Source organism: Apodemus sylvaticus, chromosome 4, assembly GCF_947179515.1.
Source record: "Apodemus sylvaticus chromosome 4, mApoSyl1.1, whole genome shotgun sequence".
NCBI classification, from domain to species: Eukaryota; Metazoa; Chordata; class Mammalia; order Rodentia; family Muridae; genus Apodemus; species Apodemus sylvaticus.
In genome coordinates this window covers 113023991-113042541 of record NC_067475.1, presented here as the reverse complement: position 1 = coordinate 113042541, position 18551 = coordinate 113023991, and the positions used below count along the sequence as shown (strand labels likewise).

At 41.7% G+C, this 18551-nt stretch overlaps 1 protein-coding gene across 5 annotated transcripts in view; it reads left to right on the top strand.

Annotated features, from left to right (window-relative positions):
• Positions 1 to 18551, top strand: part of Dclk1 (doublecortin like kinase 1) — a 309975-nt gene that overhangs the window by 24549 nt on the left and 266875 nt on the right. The window lies entirely within an intron of this gene.

Below are 18551 nucleotides of genomic sequence, written 5' to 3'. Positions count from 1 at the left end.
ACACAGATGGGGAACTGCAGGAACACTCCACACTGCTCATGTGCACAGCGTGTCTGCTGCTCATTTGGAGTTTAATGGTGCCCCTTGTTTATGATGATCATTTTCAGCATTATTACCTTTGCTCAAAATGTGTAGTTTTGCAATGTATTTTATTAATATTTAATAATTTCATGCAATCTATTTTGATCATATTCATCCTCTACTACTTCCCTTAACGTCTCCCAGACCCACCCTCACCTCCTGACACCATTCCAACTTCATGTGTTTTATTTTTTTATTTTTTTAATATCCTACTGAATCAAATTTGTGCTGCTTACGTATTTAAGGGTGTGGGATCATCCACTATAGCAGGGTCAACTTCCTGGAGGCCTCTTACCAGTAAACCACTTCCCCAGAAACCATCCCTGAAATGTCGTTTTTTTTTAGTGTGGTTCTTTTCAACAGCTTTTTGTAATTTGAAGACAACTTGAAGGATTTGCATGATTTAGCTCATCTTAAAATCTAAACGAGATTCATAATGAAGAGACTCATTGTATTAAGTAGAGCTCTCATGAAAGTTCCTGAAGGCTCACACAACCAAACTTTATGAATGAGAATAGATGCTAATAGTATCAAACGTGTCAGTCATGAAGAATCACTCCCCCAGGGATCCATTTAAATGTCCTAACTTATTAAAATTCATTAGGAACAAAGAAGCATGCCAGTTGTCTGTGAGTATTGACCATCTTCTGCTTGTCTCATAAAACTTGCATGTAGGTAGGATTTGTGGGGTAATAGTCTCCATCTTATAGATCTAAGACCCCTGAATATCATCTGTGTATCAGTAACCAGCAAGCCCACCATGGCACTGTGAATTATGGTGGCATGGGACTGTGAATTATGGTGGCGGCAAAGAGATGAACAACACAATTAGACATTTCAGCCTGTCACAGGTTGCAAAAACATCCCACAGTTCTGCATTTTTCTGAGCTGATTTTTTTTCAAGAGGGGCATTTACCTGTTTTCAGAAAAAAGTAAAATTCTAAGACAAAAAAATACATGTGTGGGAAGTGGAATGGGGGGTGTGCTCTGTGGGTTAAGAAAGGGGACCAGCAATGGCTGGCCCAGGGGACACGGGTGGGCAGCAGGGGACAGGCATGAGAGAGAACAAAATGAGGAATGAGGCTAACTATGAGAGCCTCTTACTTTTTATGCTAACCTAACTAATTCAAAAGAATTTCCAATTATTTATGAGTGTTCTTCCCCCTTCCCCTTCCCTCTTCCCATCTCCCCTCCCCCTTCCCCCTTCCACCCTCCCCCCACCCTTCCCCCTTCCCCTTCCCACTTCCCCCTTCCCTCCACTCCCCTTCTGCTTTTACTCATTTAGAATTTGGGGTATTCAAAATCACTATATACTGTCACCAAGTCAGGGACCACCACTTCAGCTAATCCTTGTAGCAACTAATTATTTACTTTCTCCTGAGTTTATATAATGTTCTAAACTGTTTCTTGTGAATAATCCAGTACAACTGGAAGTAATCCAATGCTTAATACTCAAAGACTGGGATTCAAATCTTGGTTTTGAACCAGACAACTCTGAAAACATGTGACTGAGCTTTATAATCGCCAATACGATGCGGCTGTTAGTACTCTTGTGTTGTAGATCACTTACGGTTGCAGCCCCTGATGACCTATGTGGTGGAATTGCTGCTGTGTAACAGGTTTATTGAGCATTATTCTAGGCATATGGCATGTCTGAGCATATTTAATCTCTACAACAGTGGGATTCTTGTTCTTGGAAGCATTTTTCCAAGGAATCTCATTTGAACATTTTCAGAGTAGGGATGGATGGGTGGATCATGATCAACATAGATGATAAATCATTCCCAGTGCAGCTATACTAACTGAATACTCAAGTTGATTATATTTAGTGAAGCCCAGTTTTCTGTGCAGAAAATTGAGATACAGAGTCAAAGAGCATGAAGAATATTTGCTTGAATTCCCAATAGGAAAAAAAAAAGTCCTTCATGGACCCCAGAAATTTTTGAATCATTTCCCTTATAAAGGGAAATCTGCCCAATAAATAGTTTGTTCAAGTATCATGGACAGTTCTGGCAGAGACTGAGGCTGGGTAAGCCTCTGAGAAGCAGCCGGCTTCTCTCCAGCCTTCCTAAGTAGTGACTCTCTGTACAGGAATGGCATCTTAACTCTGTGTCTTAGATTTCTATTGCTGTGATGACCATGACCAAAAGCAACTTGGGAGGAAAGGATTTATATTTCATATGACTCTCTTCTCACACTCCACAGCTGAGGGAAGTCAGGGCAGAAACTCAAGGAAGGAAGTTGGAGAAAGGGATTGAAGCAGAAGCCATGGAGGGATGCTGCTTACTGGCTTGCTCCTCATGGCTTGATCATCTTGCTTTCTAACGCTACTCCAGGACCACCTGCCCAGGGGTGGGTCCACACGCTGTGGGCTGGGACCTCACACCTCGATTATTCATCATGAAAATGCACTGTAGGCTTGCTCATAGGACAGCCTGGTAGAATATTCTCAATGGAGTTTTCCTTAAAATTGTATCAAGTTGATTTAAAATTAAGCAGCACACTTAGTGCATGTTGTCATGGGCACCCATGTGATGCCACCAGGAATCAGCCTGTTGATGATTTGGACCAAGTTTTATTATCCCCATGCTCTAGCCAACTAAGTGACTTCTGCCACTCATTTATTTATTTTTATTTGCTTAACTAAGGCCTGCATCAAATCCATAAACTGGATGGAAAAAGAATCCAATTTGCAATAGATTCTAAAAGATAATTTTTTTTCACCGAAGAGATAGAACTGTTTATAAAAATGAATGCTTGGGTGCTTTTGAGAGCCGCATGGTAAGGAATGAGAACAATGTGCAGGCTGAAAATGGTCTTGCTATCACCTTCAGGCAGCACACAGATGTGTTATGGATGGAAACCGCTGATGCTGTGGTTTTAGTCGTAACAGTATAAGCCATGCCTACTGTTCCCTGTTACCCAGAGGAACTGGGCACTGGAGGGCATAGTGCCCACACTGTTCTCACTAGTTCTTGTCACTATGTGGGCCTCCTAGATTGCTGCCTCCTAGGGTTGCATTAAAGCCATAGCCTAGGAGTTCATTCATCCTCCGGCACTTGTTTCTGAGATATTTTTAGACTGAACTAAGAAATTGAACGTACTGGAAATGTTTCGCTGAGTAAAATGTCTACAGGAAGCTGCAGCTGGTTAAGATGACCACAGCGGCTCCTGAACACAAGAGTCCAGAACTGCGGAGCTAAAACATTTCTGTGCCCTTGGCACCCCACAGCTTTCGGGATGATTCTGCCCATCATGGCACCAAGCTATCAGCTGCCATGGCTGCCGAATTCACGTGAATATTTGCCAAGCCCTATTTTCAAACGTGCTTCCTTTTCCTTGCCCTTGATGGAGGGCCTCTCAGAAAGCAAAGGGGACGTGTGCAAATCAAAGTCACGCCCGGTCTCTGCACGTCTCACGGAGGTTCCCAGAATCTGAGCACCCGAGAGTTGCCTCCTCTGGCGTGTCCCAGTGTTGGCTATTCTCTTACCCTGCCAAGCTGTCTCTCTTGGAGGTCACTTGAAATATTACTGTGTTAACAAGATTAAGCTGTAGAGATACAAGATAGGATTGGATATTAACATAACGTGTCTCTGGAATCCTTTTATGGAAATGTCAGTCTGGCTCTCTGCAGCTGGTAAATCTTCTAAATTCATGATTATTGACACTTCCTTAGAAATATAAAGAACAGCAAGTGCCCAAGAAGGTTATCTGTACAGTGAAGATCATAGGCAGGGCATTTCCAAATGACCCCACCCCCTCTGAAGCACAAGGAAGGTAAACCAGATAGTCTTTAAGTGGAAAGCATCAGCACATCTGCATCTTGCCTGTTCTTAGATATTGAAGATGTAGCATGCATGTATGGTGTTGCAGCATGCTCAGAGAACAGAGGTGGAAAGATCAGGGATGCTGCATTTTTAATGTAATAGACATTTCATAGAAGCTGCACACACTGTAAAATCCACCAGCACTAACATGCCGGGACAAGTAAACAATGTGTTGTTTATCCTATGTGAAAAATCTTCAGAGTCATTTGGCTAATGCATAGTGTTCTCTCCTTACCAGTCATTTCACTTTTCCACTTTCAGTGACCCAAGAGGTCTGTCATGTCTGGAAAATATCAAGTGAAAAAAATTCTACGTAGGGAGGGAGAGAGAGAGAGAGAAAGGAAGGCACCAATGCACGCAACTCTATTTCAGAATGTTGTTGTAATTGTTCCATTTTATTGTTTGGTTGTTTGAAGAATTAGTGAGGCACATATCACAAGATGCTCTTTTGTTTTTTTCTCTTTTGGTTTTAGATATCTAATTTTAATCTGAGGTAAAAATAATGGAGTTTAGAACCTGGAGAGATAGATGGTTCAGTGGCTAAGAGCACAGGCCGCCATGCAGAGGACCCGTGTTTGGTCCCCAGCACCCACAGGGTGGCTCACGTCCATCTGCATGCCCTGTTCCAGGGGAGCCAGTGCTCTCCTCTGGCCTCTGTGGACACAGTACACGTGGGGTACACGTATACATATGCAGTCAAACACTCTTAGATATGATGTAAACATGAATAAAGAAAATACAATGGATCTTTAAAAAATAATCACATTTATAGAATAAGCTAAACCTTCCTTTTATTAATGTAAGAAGAGATAAATGTCACTAAATATCTGATCTCAGTTAGTAAACATTTAAAAATGTGAAAAATCAAAATTTCTGGATTAAAAAGTAAGAAATAAGAATTCACTGGACGTGAAGAGGAGATTCCTGAATCTGTTGGTAATACTTTCTCTCTTTTTGAAGAAAATGAAGCTTTTCTGTAATATCTCTTAATCTCATTGCATGTTTAAACTCTTCATTCTGATTTATGTGATTTTTTTTTACTACTGTGATTTATTATCTATATTGGGAAAATGAACTTAGCACTTTTCTAGCTTTGTTTGCAATTAGTATAAAAAATAGTTTTACTGGTAATGAACTTCCCATCCTCAAATGCCAGATTGAAATGTTTAACTCTAAGATCTTAGAGTGCTTGTTCAACCATCCTCCCAACTTACCGGATCTGGGAGTTGATGGAACTATTTTTGCCAATTTCAAAGAAAAGGGAGATTAAAAAAATAACTATGACATTTTCCTTAGAGAATTTAAGTGTTCAGAATAGGGTGTGCTATTTTAGATGATGTGTGTTTGGTGGCTAATCAAGACTTGGGCGCTACAAGTGTCCTTGTAGATTTTAATTCCTCTAACTTGGGAAGAGCTACATCCTCTTCTTGCTGTAATCAGCTGTGGGTGCCTGCATTAGTGTGTGCTCTACAAGTGGCGGTTTTTAACAAAAGTCAGTTTTCTAGGATAGGAAGTACAAGCTCTGAACCTTCTAAAGCAGGACTAAAGACCCATTTTCCAAAGGCCCCTCAGTAGTGTGCAGAGGGAGCTCTGGTAGACTGTCTGGGATCACCTCCTAGTGGTGACTTCTGCTTCACAAAGGCTGGGGCACATGGCCTCACCCCTGGTTGGGAACTTGGCTCCCTATTGGGATGGTGGAAAGGCTCAGACTCTAAAGTCAGGTCTGGATAGGTCTCATTTCAGTCTGAAAGGCTAGTTGGTAGTTTCTCCTTAAGCCTGAGATGGTCATTTAGCTTCCCCACCTGGTTCAAATCTTGGATGTCCCTCAGGATTCTGTGTGTTAGAGGCTCTAAGAGGAGGGAACTAGGAGCTAGTGCAATGTCTTTATATCATCGGGAAATAGCATCAGAGGGAGCTGGAGGGGCCAAGCCCCTTCTTTCCCTGCTCTGTTTCTGTCTCCCTGTCTCTGTCCCTGTCTCTGTCTCTCTCTCTCTCTCCCCCTTTGTCTGTGTATGTGTTTGTGGGTATGTGTGTGTGCATGTTTGTCTTTAAAAATATCTGCTTTGTTTTTTGTTGCATGTATACGTGTGCACCTGTGTATACAGTTAATCATGGAGGCCAGGTGTGTCAGATCCCCTGGAGTAAAGATAGATGTAAACTTCCTGAAATGGATGCTGTAAACCAAACTTGGCTTTACTTAAGATGAGTGCATGCCCCAGTCAGAATGGCTAAGATTAAAAATTCAGGAGACAGCAGGTGTTGGAGAGGGTGTGGAGAAAGAGGAACACTCCTCCACTGCTGGTGGGGTTGCAAATTGGTACAACCACTCTGGAAAGCAGTCTGGTGGTTCCTCTGAAAACTGGGCACCTCACTTCCAGAAGATCCTGCTATACCACTCCTGGGCATATACCCAGAAGACTCCCCACCATGTAATAAGGATACATGTTCTACTATGTTCATAGCAGCCCTATTTATAATTGCCAGATGCTGGAAAGAACCCAGGTATCCCTCAACTGAAGAGTGGATGCAAAAAATGTGGTATATCTACACAATGGAGTACTATTCAGCCATTAGAAACAATGAATTCATGAAATTCTTAGGCAAATGGATGGAGCTAGAGAATATCATACTAAGTGAGGTAACCCAGACTCAAAAGGTGAATCATGGTATGCACTCACTAATAAGTGGATATTAACCTAGAAAACTGGAATACCCAAAACATAATCCACACATCAAATGAGGTACAAGAAGAAAGGAGGAGTGGCCCCTGGTTCTGGAAAGACTCAGTGAAACAGTATTCGGCAAAACCAGAACGGGGAAGTGGGAAGGGGTGGGTGGGAGGACAGGGGAAGAGAAGGGGGCTTACGGGACTTTCGGGGAGTGGGGGGGGGGCTAGAAAAGGGAAATCATTTGAAATGTAAATAAATTATATCGAATAAAAAAAAAAAGATGAGTGCATGCCCTTAACCCCTAAGACACCCTTTCTGTCCCTTCCAGTCCTTTTATCCCACAACTGTGAAGTGGGAGGTTTACTATACCACACACTTTCTGCCATCATAGTTACATTTCTACAGGCCCCCAAAGCAATGTGTGCAGTAGACCATGGATTGGAATTTCTAAAAAAATTAACCAAAATAAACATATTCTCTTTCTAAATTGATTATCTTGGATATTTGTTAGAGTACCAAAATACTGGTGCCTTAGTCACTGTGCTATTGCTGTGAAGAGACACCATGCCCAAGGCAAGTTTTAAAAGAAATAACTTAATGGGATGCTAGCTCACAGTCCATGATTATCATGGCAGGAAACAACGGGAAGCATGGCAGCAGGCAGGCATGGCTCACGAGCAGTAGGCAAGAGCTTACATCCTTATCTACAGGCAGCAGGTAGAGCTAGAGCTAGCTGGAGAGATAGAGAGATAGAGAGACAGATAGATAGATAGAGAGAGAGAGAGATAGAGAGAGAGAGATAGACAGATAGATAGAGATAGAGAGCTAGAGATAGAGGGATAGATAGATAGATGAATAGATAGATAAAGATGGAGAGATAGAGATAGAGATAGATAGATGAATAGATAGATATATAGAGATAGAGAGATAGAGATAGAGAGATAAACGAATAGATAGAGAGATAGATACAGAGATAGAGATAGATGAATAGATAGATGAATAGATAGATGAAAAGAGATAGAGAGAAATATAGAGATGAATAGATAGGTAGATAAATAGACAGATGAGATAGAGAGATACAGAGATAGAGCTAGATGAATAGATAGATAGATGAATAGCTAGAGATAGAGAGAAATATAGAGACAAATAGGTAGATAAATAGATGAGTTAGAGAGATACAGAGATAGAGATAGAGAGATAGATGAATAGGTACATAGATGAATAGATAGATATAGAGAGAAATATAAAGATAGACAAATAGATAGGTGGATAAGTAGATAGATTAGATATATAGCTAGATAGATAGCTAGACAGACAGACAGACAGACTAGCCCTGGTATGGACTTTTAAAACCTCAAACCCACCACCAGTGACACAGTTCATCCACCAATGCCACACCGCTGAATCCTTCCTAAACAGCCCATTAACTGGGAAAAAAACATTCAAATATGTGAGTGTATGGGAGCCATTCTTAATTCAAACCACCACAGCCAGATTAAAATCCTGAACATTGAATTTGCTTAGGATGAGGAATTTTGATGTATTTTAATTTAAATATAGGTAGGAGCAGTTCCGTGACACAAAAGAGATACACTGGTTCTGTAGACTGATAGATTTGGGTCAAACCCCTGTCCTCTACCCAAGAGACAGTGAAAAGCATCCTCCCAGTGGGAGCAATTAACTGTCTGACAATACTGTTCTATGCCCTAAGTCACAAGAATAATAATGCCTGCTTTATTGGTGTAAACTAATAAAGTGTTAAAGGAAATAACCCATGTGACATATTTAGCATTATGATTGGTTTCTGTTCTAGTTTGTTTCTCCGTTGTTGCTGTGATAAAACACTGACCAAAAGCAACTTGGGGAGGAAAAGGCTTGTTTGGCTTACAGGTTATTGCCTATCTCCAAAAAAAAGCCAAGGCAGGGACTGAAAACAGAGACCACAAAGGAGTTCTACTCATGGTCTTGCTTTCTGTCCCTCACTAAGCCAGCTTTCCTGTATAGGCTAGCCCCGCCTGCCTACGGATGGTACCACCCATAGTGGGCTGGCTCCTCCTACATCAAATAATTAAGAAAATGCCCCATGGATATGTCATAGAGGCAATTCCTTAATTGAGATTCCTTTTTCTCGGGTATGAATAGGCTCGTATCAATTTAACAAAAACTGAACCATGAGGTTTCTAATTACTGACAATTGTTATACTGAAATACTAAGATTTTAATTGCTTGGTTATTTTTCGTTTGAGAAGAATCGTGTTTGGAAGTACATGATTGGATCCCTCTATTCAGCAACACCCTTTAATGATGACCAGTCCTCCTCTCTCTTTGGAAAAGCATCTTTCCTCATTGTCTTAGTTGGGGTTTTACTGCTGTGAACAGACACAATGACCAAGGCAGCTCTTTTAAAGAGCAACATTGATTGGGGCTGGCTTACAGGTTCAGAGGTTCGACCCAGTATCATCATAGCAGGAAACACAGCAGTTTCCAGGCAGGCATGGCACTGGAGGAGCTGAGAGTTCAGCATCTTGTTCTGAAGGCAAACAGGAGAAGACTGGCTCCCACGTAGCTAGGAGAAGGGTCTCAAAGCCCACCCTCCACAGTGACACACTTTCTCCAACAGGGTCACACCTGCTAATAGTGCCGCTCCCTGGGCCAAGCATATACAAACCACCACACTCACGGAAACAGTTCCTGTAATAATACCTAGAACATTATATTTGGAATGAAACCTTCTAAGAGCAAGCCCTGACTCTGACACTCACCAGAGTTGGCAAATCAAGCTCTGTGGATCTGTTTATCTTTAAAGTTGTTATAATAACATGGACCTCATATTATTGGGGTTGTCATTAATGAAACAGCCTGAGTTGTGGTAAATGTTTATATTTATGTTTTGTATTTGTTTCCAGGATTTCTAAACAGTAATCAGTTGCTGGTAACTACTAATCACATTGGTTATGTTTTACCAGGAGCATAGAATTAGTCATTTTGCCTTGTTTCCTTTTGAACTACTAAATTGGACTATCAGTGTTTTATCAACACACTTGTCATTAAATTGAAAATTCAGCCTGGATGTTATTTTCTTTGCTTGCTTCTTTGATTGCACAGGGCAGTCCTTAAGGATATCTGCACATTGGTCATCTATTTATCCATAAGGCCTTGTTAATATTGTTAGCATCATTTGTTCAATATCTTCTCATATGAATCAGTCATTATTCATATTTATACTGAATATTATTACCATGATGATTCAACACATTTCTCTGAATTAGCAGCACTGTTTGACTCTGCAAATCAAAATCTCCTTCATTTCCCCGAGGGTCATCTCACCAATAGATTGTTTCTTGGGAGAACTCATAGCTCCATCTCTTGGGATCCATTCACTGCTATTGTATATAATCTATAGGTCCTCATTATCTTTGTCTAATGCATGGCTGTTTCTTCTTTAAATTTTATGGCATGTGGCCAAGAAGGTATCCTGCTGCCTCTGCACCTCCAAGGCCTGACTTTGTAAGAGCTTTGTTCAGCTAGTGCTTTGCAATCTCAGCAACTGGATGTTTTAGTTCGGAGTTCTATTGTCATGTAGAGACATCGTGATCATGGCAACTCTTATAAAGGAAAATATTTAATTGGGGCTGGCTTACAGTTCAGGGGTTTAATTCCTTGTCATGGTGGGAAGCATGCAGAAGACATGGTGCTGGAGAAGGAGCTGAGAGTTCTACATCTTGGTGGTCAGCAGGAAGAGAGAGTGACACGGCCTGGCTTGAGCTTCTGAAACTTCAAAGCCCCACCCCCAGTAACACACTTCCTCCAACAAGACCACACCTACTCTCATAAAGCCATACTTTGTAATAATGCCAGTTAGAGGGCATTTTTATTAAAACCATCATACTTGAAACTCTCTAGTTTGCCCCAGGTCCCTGGACATTGCTTCCATTGTCCAGCAAAATGCACAGCTGTGTCCATGGAGGGTCAAAGGTCACCTCAGGCTCCCGTGTTATGGAGTGCTAAGCATGAGCCCGTGGGGAGGCATTTTTATTAAAACCACCATACTTGACAACTCTCTAGTTTGTCTCAGGCCATGATCTTTTTTTTTTTTTTTTTTTTTTTTGATTTGTTTTTTTCAAGACAGGGTTTCTCTGTGTAGCCCTGATTGTCCTGGAACTCACTCTGTAGACCAGGCTGACCTCGAACTCAGAAATCCACCTGCTTCTCCCTCCCAGAGTGCTGGGATTACAGGCGTGCACCACCACTGCCGGGTCATCAGGCCATGATCTTAAAATTAGTACATTGCTTCCATTGTCCAGCAAAATGCACAGCTGTGTCCATGGAGGGTCAAAGGTCATCTAGGTCATTGGTCACCTCAGGCTCCCTCCCGTGTTGTGGCATGCTAAGCAAATTTAATATTTCCCAGCAGTTTAATTAGACTTTGAGATGCTCATCTTGGTCATTGCTTCCTTCCTTGAATGCCTACTTATGAAGACACTCTTAAGATAATTTATTAAACAAAATCCATCTCCCAATTTGAGAGCACTCTAAGAGCTACTGGATGCAACTTTGTCCTATGAGGGAGCAATAGATCTTCTGTTAGAAAGATTTTACCACCTTAGTCAGATGACCTGACTTCAATCTTCTAGACACTGCCTTGGTCACCCAATGACAAAAGGAAGGGCTGGCTAATGGATTTAAAAACTGGTGAGAAGCGAAAAACTGGTGAGAAGCGAAAAACTGTCTCAAGGAAGAACCTGGCCCAATTGTGAAGCTTCAAACCTCCAGAACTGAGGGTGTTTGTGGTGCTAGCAATATGCCGAGACAGATTTCTCTGATTAGCTTAAATTTCTGCAAGCAAATTAAGCTAAAAAACAACAGTTTTAGAAATTAAACGGAACTTTAAAAAGCCCAATTTTAAATCTGAACTATGTTGCAAACAGCTTGCCCTCAAAACAAAAGGACAGATGGAAGATTTAATTTGTAATTGGTGTGTTCCATCGAAGATTAGTATGTAAGCAATGTAAAGAATTTCCATGTAAATGAGAAAATATTAAGATAAATTAAAATTACCCATAGTCTGATGTATGAGATGTGTCTCAGCTATGTTTTGGTCCATTTTTTTGCTTTTTTCTTTAATGAGAGCTCTACTTTGTATAATCTGGTTGACTTTCATTACTTTGGTCTCTTTTTTGTAGGGTCTAGGTATAGAACTCAGGGTCTTGTACATAGTAGGCAATACTGCTCCACTCAAGATAAAGCCAACTAAAGGCCATGGATATTTTATTTTATTTTAATTTTTGGTATTTTTAACTAAAGTGGTATAGGAGTTTTAAAAAACCACTTATACAATAGAAACAAATTGTAAACAACTCTATGTACTAAAAACATGACAGTCTCATATTCTTAAAAGTCCTCTAAGACAAGTGTCAGCAGACATCAGCAATTTCATCCAAATTCCCTTAATGTCAGACTTCAAATCACATGGCAAGAGGTAACTGTCAGTAGGAAAGTATCCAGGCCTTAGTATGAAATATGTTCCCGCTGAAATCTAGCCTTGATGGGAGATGGATGCTTTCTGATAAGAAGAGTTAGTGGAGATTAAAGGATGCAAGCAATGGTGAACACACTGTGCGAATGCCAACGTAAGAGATTGATGCTCTTCGTGACCACTGAGTCCATCCATGCGTGTGCTGCTGGGCGCTGTCTGTCTTCTCCATACCATACACAGATGAGCATTTTCCTCATTCATCTCCTGGACATCTTCAGAGGGCGTACGTATAAGTCAATAAAACTCCCACGAGCTGAATTTAGATCATCGACTGTTGCCAGCTACAATTCTTACAAGTGAGAAAACTCTCGACATGGAAGATGCCCAAAACACAAGGGCGTTTTTAATGTTTACATTTTAATAGGAAATGGAAGAGCAAGTAACTTTGAAGGCAACTTTCAGCCAAGGTGCCTCGATATATCGTGCCAAGTATTTCATATCTCACAGACTTGCATGATGAGAATAGTGATGAGGTAAGCCTGTGGGGAATAATGGCCTCAAGTGGTTTTCTTGCTGTGTAGCCAAGGAGGCTACACTAATAGGCAAAGGAGGTGCCCCTACTTGGTGCATCTGTGGACTGGCACTGACTCCACACCAGCCAGGACACACAAAGCCGTACAAACACATTTAAAAGCCCAGTGACCCAGTCAACATGGGAAAGTCAAAAATAATGAGTTTCAGCATTAAGTCAGACTGCTGTGGAGAGCCAGCTCATTGCTTCATTTCTCACAGATGCTTGATGCTTCGCCCTGGGACAGACAACGGAATTGTCTCCATAATTCTCATCCATTTCTGGACTTGGTGTCCTGTGAAAGAATGGCATGGGAAAATGGCCATGTTGTTTCTTGGCAACATCACAGTTATTTTTCCTATAACCAAAGTTCCTTCTCTGTTTTATTTGTATTTCATTTCAAATTGATAGCCCTAGTCACTTTGTATTTAAAAATAAACACCCTTTCATTAAATTATCCTTTCATCCCTGACGAGATGGGCAAGAAAGGGAGACAAAAACGATCATCACTTTGACCCCTTTTAGTTAGAAGAAATCAAACCCAAAATATTATTGATGAATATATTATTTATGAATTATTATTATATGAATGATGATTCAGAATGTTGACAGTGGCCATGAAACAGCCCTCTTACCAAGCAGTGAGCCAACTGCTACAGACAGCTCTGTGCCAACCTGGATCAACGGTTTTAGGTGGATTCTGTCAAGAAGATGACACCTTATTCTTTTTACCTACATGTGTTTTCTTGCAGAGACTATGCCTGTTCTCACAGCTTTCTTAGGTCAGAAAACACCATGCTGTCTGTGTTGGGTGTGGCACAGAAATGCTGAGAACAGTTGTTCTCCAAAGGTACCATTCAAAAGAAACCCCCCATATCACATTTGCATATCCCTGTAGGTAGCAGAGGATTGGTAGAGTTAGTTTTACTTGGAAATGTCCTTGTAGTATCTGGACAGTCTGGAAACACTTTTAGGCAAATTGCCTTCAAATTTTTGATAAGTTCAAGAATGGTTTTGTTAATGCATTCAGAACCTAAATAATATAAAATATTTAGCTTTGTGTGCCAATGTATGATTAAATGGCTTTCATTAAAATTAATCTCTGCTCATAAAGTCTGTGGTCAGTTTTAAATGACTTGAGAACAGTTTGTAACTGTCCAAATTTCAATGACCTTAGCCTCTACTCTCCCACGAAGGCATGGTGGCAGTCAGAGCAGAGACATCAATCCACCTACAACTTCAAGATTGTCAAAACCAAAACCTCAGCTTCTGGGATTGTCACAAGTGCATACACATTTTGAGTAAAGGAAAAGAGAAGGTATAAAGCAGAGGTTTAAACCTGTGGTTGTGACTCCTTTAACAAACCTCTAAAGAGTTTTACATCACAATTCACAATAGCAGCAAAAATATAGTTATGAAGTGACAACAACAAAAAAATGTCATGGTTGGAGGTCACTGCAATGTGAGGACCTGTATTAAAGGTTCACAGTGTTAGGAAGGTTGAGAGCCACCGGTCCAGAAGAACTGGAAGCTCATTGATAATCAACATTAAAGACACTTTTTCCCCCCTTTTTACTCTTTTCTTCGAAACGGTATGCTTTATTTATTTTTAAAACTCTCTCGTTTTATTGAAAATATCCTTTTCTCATACATATATACCCTGATTATTTCCCTCCCTCTGCTCCTCCCAGTTCCTCCCCACCTCCTCTGCCCTCCTCTCCCCCACTCCTTTTCTGTCTCTCATTAGAAACAAACAGGCTTCTAAGAGATGGCAACCAAACGTGACAAGGTAAAATAAAATAAGATCAAGCAAAAAAAAAAAAAAGTCATATCTAAGTTGGACGAGGCAAACCAAGAGAAGTAAAAGAGACCCAAAAATCAGAGAGCCACTCACACGCTGGGGATTGGGAGCCATGATACACACACAGAGGACAGGTGCAGACCTGAGCTTGCTGCTTCCGCTTCCTCCTCTGGGAGCACATGTGATCTTGGCTCAGCTGAGTAAGAGGCACTCCCTCTCCTGGTGTCCTCTGTCCCCTCTGGCTCTTAAGGTCTTCTTGCCTCCTCTTCCACGGGGTTTCCTAAGCTCCGAGGGGAGGGCTTGATGACGACATCTCATTCAGAGCTGAGTGTTCCTGTGGTCTCTCTGCTTGATGTTTACCTGTGCGTCTCCGTATTCGCGTTCATTACCTGCGGGAGGAAGATTCTCTGATGATGGCTGAATTCGGCACTGATCTGAGTATAGCTGATATCATTAGAGGTTATTTTTATTGTGATTTTCTTCAGATCAGTAGTATTTGGTTTTACCTTATGTAAAGACACTTTAATTTCAAGGTCTTAAAATGAGGTTGTTTAGGGAAAAGTGAGCCTAACTTGTGGCTAGATTATGGATTTAAAGTATTTAATCCTTTTCTTGGAGTTCTCTCACTTGGACGGGCTGTGGGAGTGATCCTGCTGCGTGAGTTCTTCTTGAGCATCCTTTGCTCTGTCCTCTTTTGCGATCAGCTGAAGGAGATCCAGACTTAGCAGCATCTATGTAACACAGTGCGGAATGAATCAACCGCTGAAAGAGATTTTGTTATGCCCAGCTGGCATCAACATGTCTGATGTACTGGCCTCCCCAGAAAGCAAAGGCCCAGAGATGCGGCTATATTAGTTATGATTCTGTGGCTGTGATAAAATACCGTGGCCCAAAGCAACATAGAGAAGAACATTTATTTTGTCTTGAGGGTCCAGAGACTTAGAGGCTGTAATGGCCAGTGAAGCACGGAAGCAGGCAGCAGGAGCAGAAAGCAGAGATGAGATAGGAAGCAGAGAAGGTCACCGGACTGAGGGACAAGGATATGGGGAACCCTTGAAGGTCCCTGACTGTGCCTGCTCCCTCCGGCAAGGCTCCACCTCCGAAAGACTCCAGAACCCTCGCAAACAGCGCCACCTCATAGGAAACAAAGTATTTAAATTCTTAGCCTTAAGGGGAAGGACATTTTGGTTCCGATCAGCACAAACTTGAGCAAATTAAACCAGATGAGAACAGAGCTGCACCTATTTATTATCTGCATGCTTCCCCTTGCCAAGCATTCACCGTTACCATGTCAACCGCACCCTGTGGTAGACACCATTGCTGGCTCCATTTCAGAGATGCTGAGGCAGGGCAGAGGTAATGGACCCTTGTGATTCCTATCCAGGGGGAGACAGACCCACCTTTGACCATGCCACATGTGATGCCTTGTGGTGTTTTCCAAAAGTTTTGACACATAAAATTTATGTGCATCATTTTATTCTAGGCTTGATCATATTTCATTGTGAAGCCATATAAACTAACCTATGAGGTAGCAAGATAAGTTTTTCCCCCTTAAATTACCAAATTCTGGTGTTCTTTTAATATTTAATTGTCGAATTCAAACCCTTTTAATATTTAAGCATGTGAGCATGAATGTGCTACTTGACAAAATAATCGAAATTCCTTTAAACGTTTTCTTCTAAGTATTTGATACTACTTTTGGAGTTGTTATAGGAAATTTATCTGTTTGGAATAAATATAAAAACCTTAAAGATATTTTCTTTTTAGATTATTGCTAAACTTGACTTTTTCCAATGATGGGAAATTGCATTCTTTCTGCAACTGAACATTTATAATGTAAATTTTCTCCTAAAACAACCTTTTTTTTGGAACTGGAATATTGTTAAGTTAAAAATGTGTCAGCTTTAAAAAACATAAAGGCTGATTACAGTTTTATTAAGGTGTCATTTATATGCCATTAAAATTTATGCCTTGTAGTTGCCTTAGACAATGACCTTAATAAATTCAGAATCACGCTCTCTGCAGCAGTGAGATTAAGACCAAGACCCAGATCTGTGTTCCCGCCAGCAGAAGCCCCAGGAGGTCTCTGGAAAGAACTCTTGACTTTGCTACAGAAAAGCATTTCAGGGAAGCAAGTACAACACACAGTAAAAGTGTGTGAAGAGGAGATTTTGTGTGTGTGAAATGTAGAGAGACTCGGGGGGGGGGGGGGGGGGGATGAGACACGCCTTTGTGTGGGTCTGGGCCTCTCAGGAGCACATTTAAAGGACTTAACAGAATCTGCAGAGAAGCTTTGGAAGCTTTGGGAATTATGTTGTTGAAAGGATTTCTAACCCCCCCCCCCATCCCCTGTCTTATTCTCACCCCCCTGTTTCTGCAAATGAGATTACAGTGAGGCCCTTGAGGTGCTTTGGGCAGGATTGTACTCTGATGATGCCAGTGTAGTTCTCAGGGTCGCCCAAGGAGTGTGCATACACCTTTCTGTAAAGGGAGATTTTTGTGAGATTCCTGGAAAATGCAGGTGTGCAGTCAGGACAGGGATGGGCTCTTCCTGCAGGTCACATATGCTCATATCTTACACATGTTTCACTGTACTGTAGTGTTCTTACTGAAACACGTCCCCGCAAAAGAGACATACATTGTCACCGTGTAGGCAGCAACCTAATCTCCATCGAAAGCTCTGGTAATTGTATGGAATTTTTGATTCTGGTGAGAGACTTCAGCCAGGCTCTGGAGTACAGAGGTCCTTCCCCTTCTCCTTCCCCATCCCCTGAATTCTTTGATGCCCTAGTTCCATGTAACCACTAAAACACTGCAGAATTAGAAGACTATCCGTCAGAGAGTCCCTTTACGCCCGTGTCCTGCTCCTACCCCCACCTCTAGCCTAGAAGCCACCGCTCTGTTCTTTTCTCCCCTCACCTCTTACATGTTGGCTTCTGCTCTGGTTTTCCTTGTGTTGCTGTGATAAACACCACGACTCAACCTGGGGAGGAGGAAAGGCTTTATTTGGTTTACACGTCTAGGTCTATTGTGGAGGGAATTAGGCAGGACTTCAAGCAGGAACGTGAAGGCAGGATCTGAACCTTACATCTGACACCTGAATGCTGCTTACTGGCTTGCTCTCCACTGCTTGCTTGGCTACCTTTCTTATACAGCCCAGGCCCACCGGCCTAGTGATGGTAGCACTCACAGTGGGTTGGGCCTAAGCATATGGTAGCAATGTAAAAAAATGCTTCATAGATATGCCCACGTGCCAATCTCAGAGAGGCAATTCTTCAGTTAAGGTCTCCTCTTCCTGGGTGCTTCCAGTTTGTGACAGGTTGATAAGGACAACCTCATTTTTCCACTTGTAACCCCACCTTTTATCTACCGTCATGTACTTACACATTTGCTAAAGCTGGTTCCTGTACTCCTCACTGCGGCCTCTGCTATAGGAAAGCTTGGGTGGCACTGTCCAAGCACATTGGATGGTTTATAAGTTGTGTTGCATGGAAGGACATGCAGCCAGGTCTCACTGTCTTTGCACCCGTGGTATGGCTTGGGTATCTAAGAGTTGGAGCACTTGGTACTGGTGATGGAGTAGCATCCTGACGGCTGTCCTCTGACGTGCGGGTGATGGCTGCCCACAGGTCCATCTTCACCCTACCTTCCCTATGTCTCACTGGTGAGGCTTTATTTGTTACTGTCTGAGATGGGACCTGCAGGACATGGACAGATTTCAAACCCTGACTCTTCATTTTTCTTTTTTGAAATAAGGGTGCTCTGTGCTTTACTGGCTTTCTGAATGAATTCTAATTATTTCATAATCTCCTTTCTCCCCATGTCATTTCTTCGAGTTGCCCCCTATTCAAGGTAATTTTTCCACTCTCAAGGAATGACACTTCACAGATAATTCTAGAATGTCTGACCTGGCACAGCTGCACCTGGGTGATTGTGTTTGTTGAACCACTAGAAGATGCCTTTGAAATTTAGTGTCAAGATAAGATGCTTTTGAATTTCAAAGAAGTTTGCAGATTTCATTCTGCTTTCTTGCCCAAGGCTAGCTTTAACCAATGACTGCATCTCCCCGGTGAGGTCTCTCAGGTGGCAGAGAATGTGGAGATAGAGTGCGTCCCTGACATTTTTC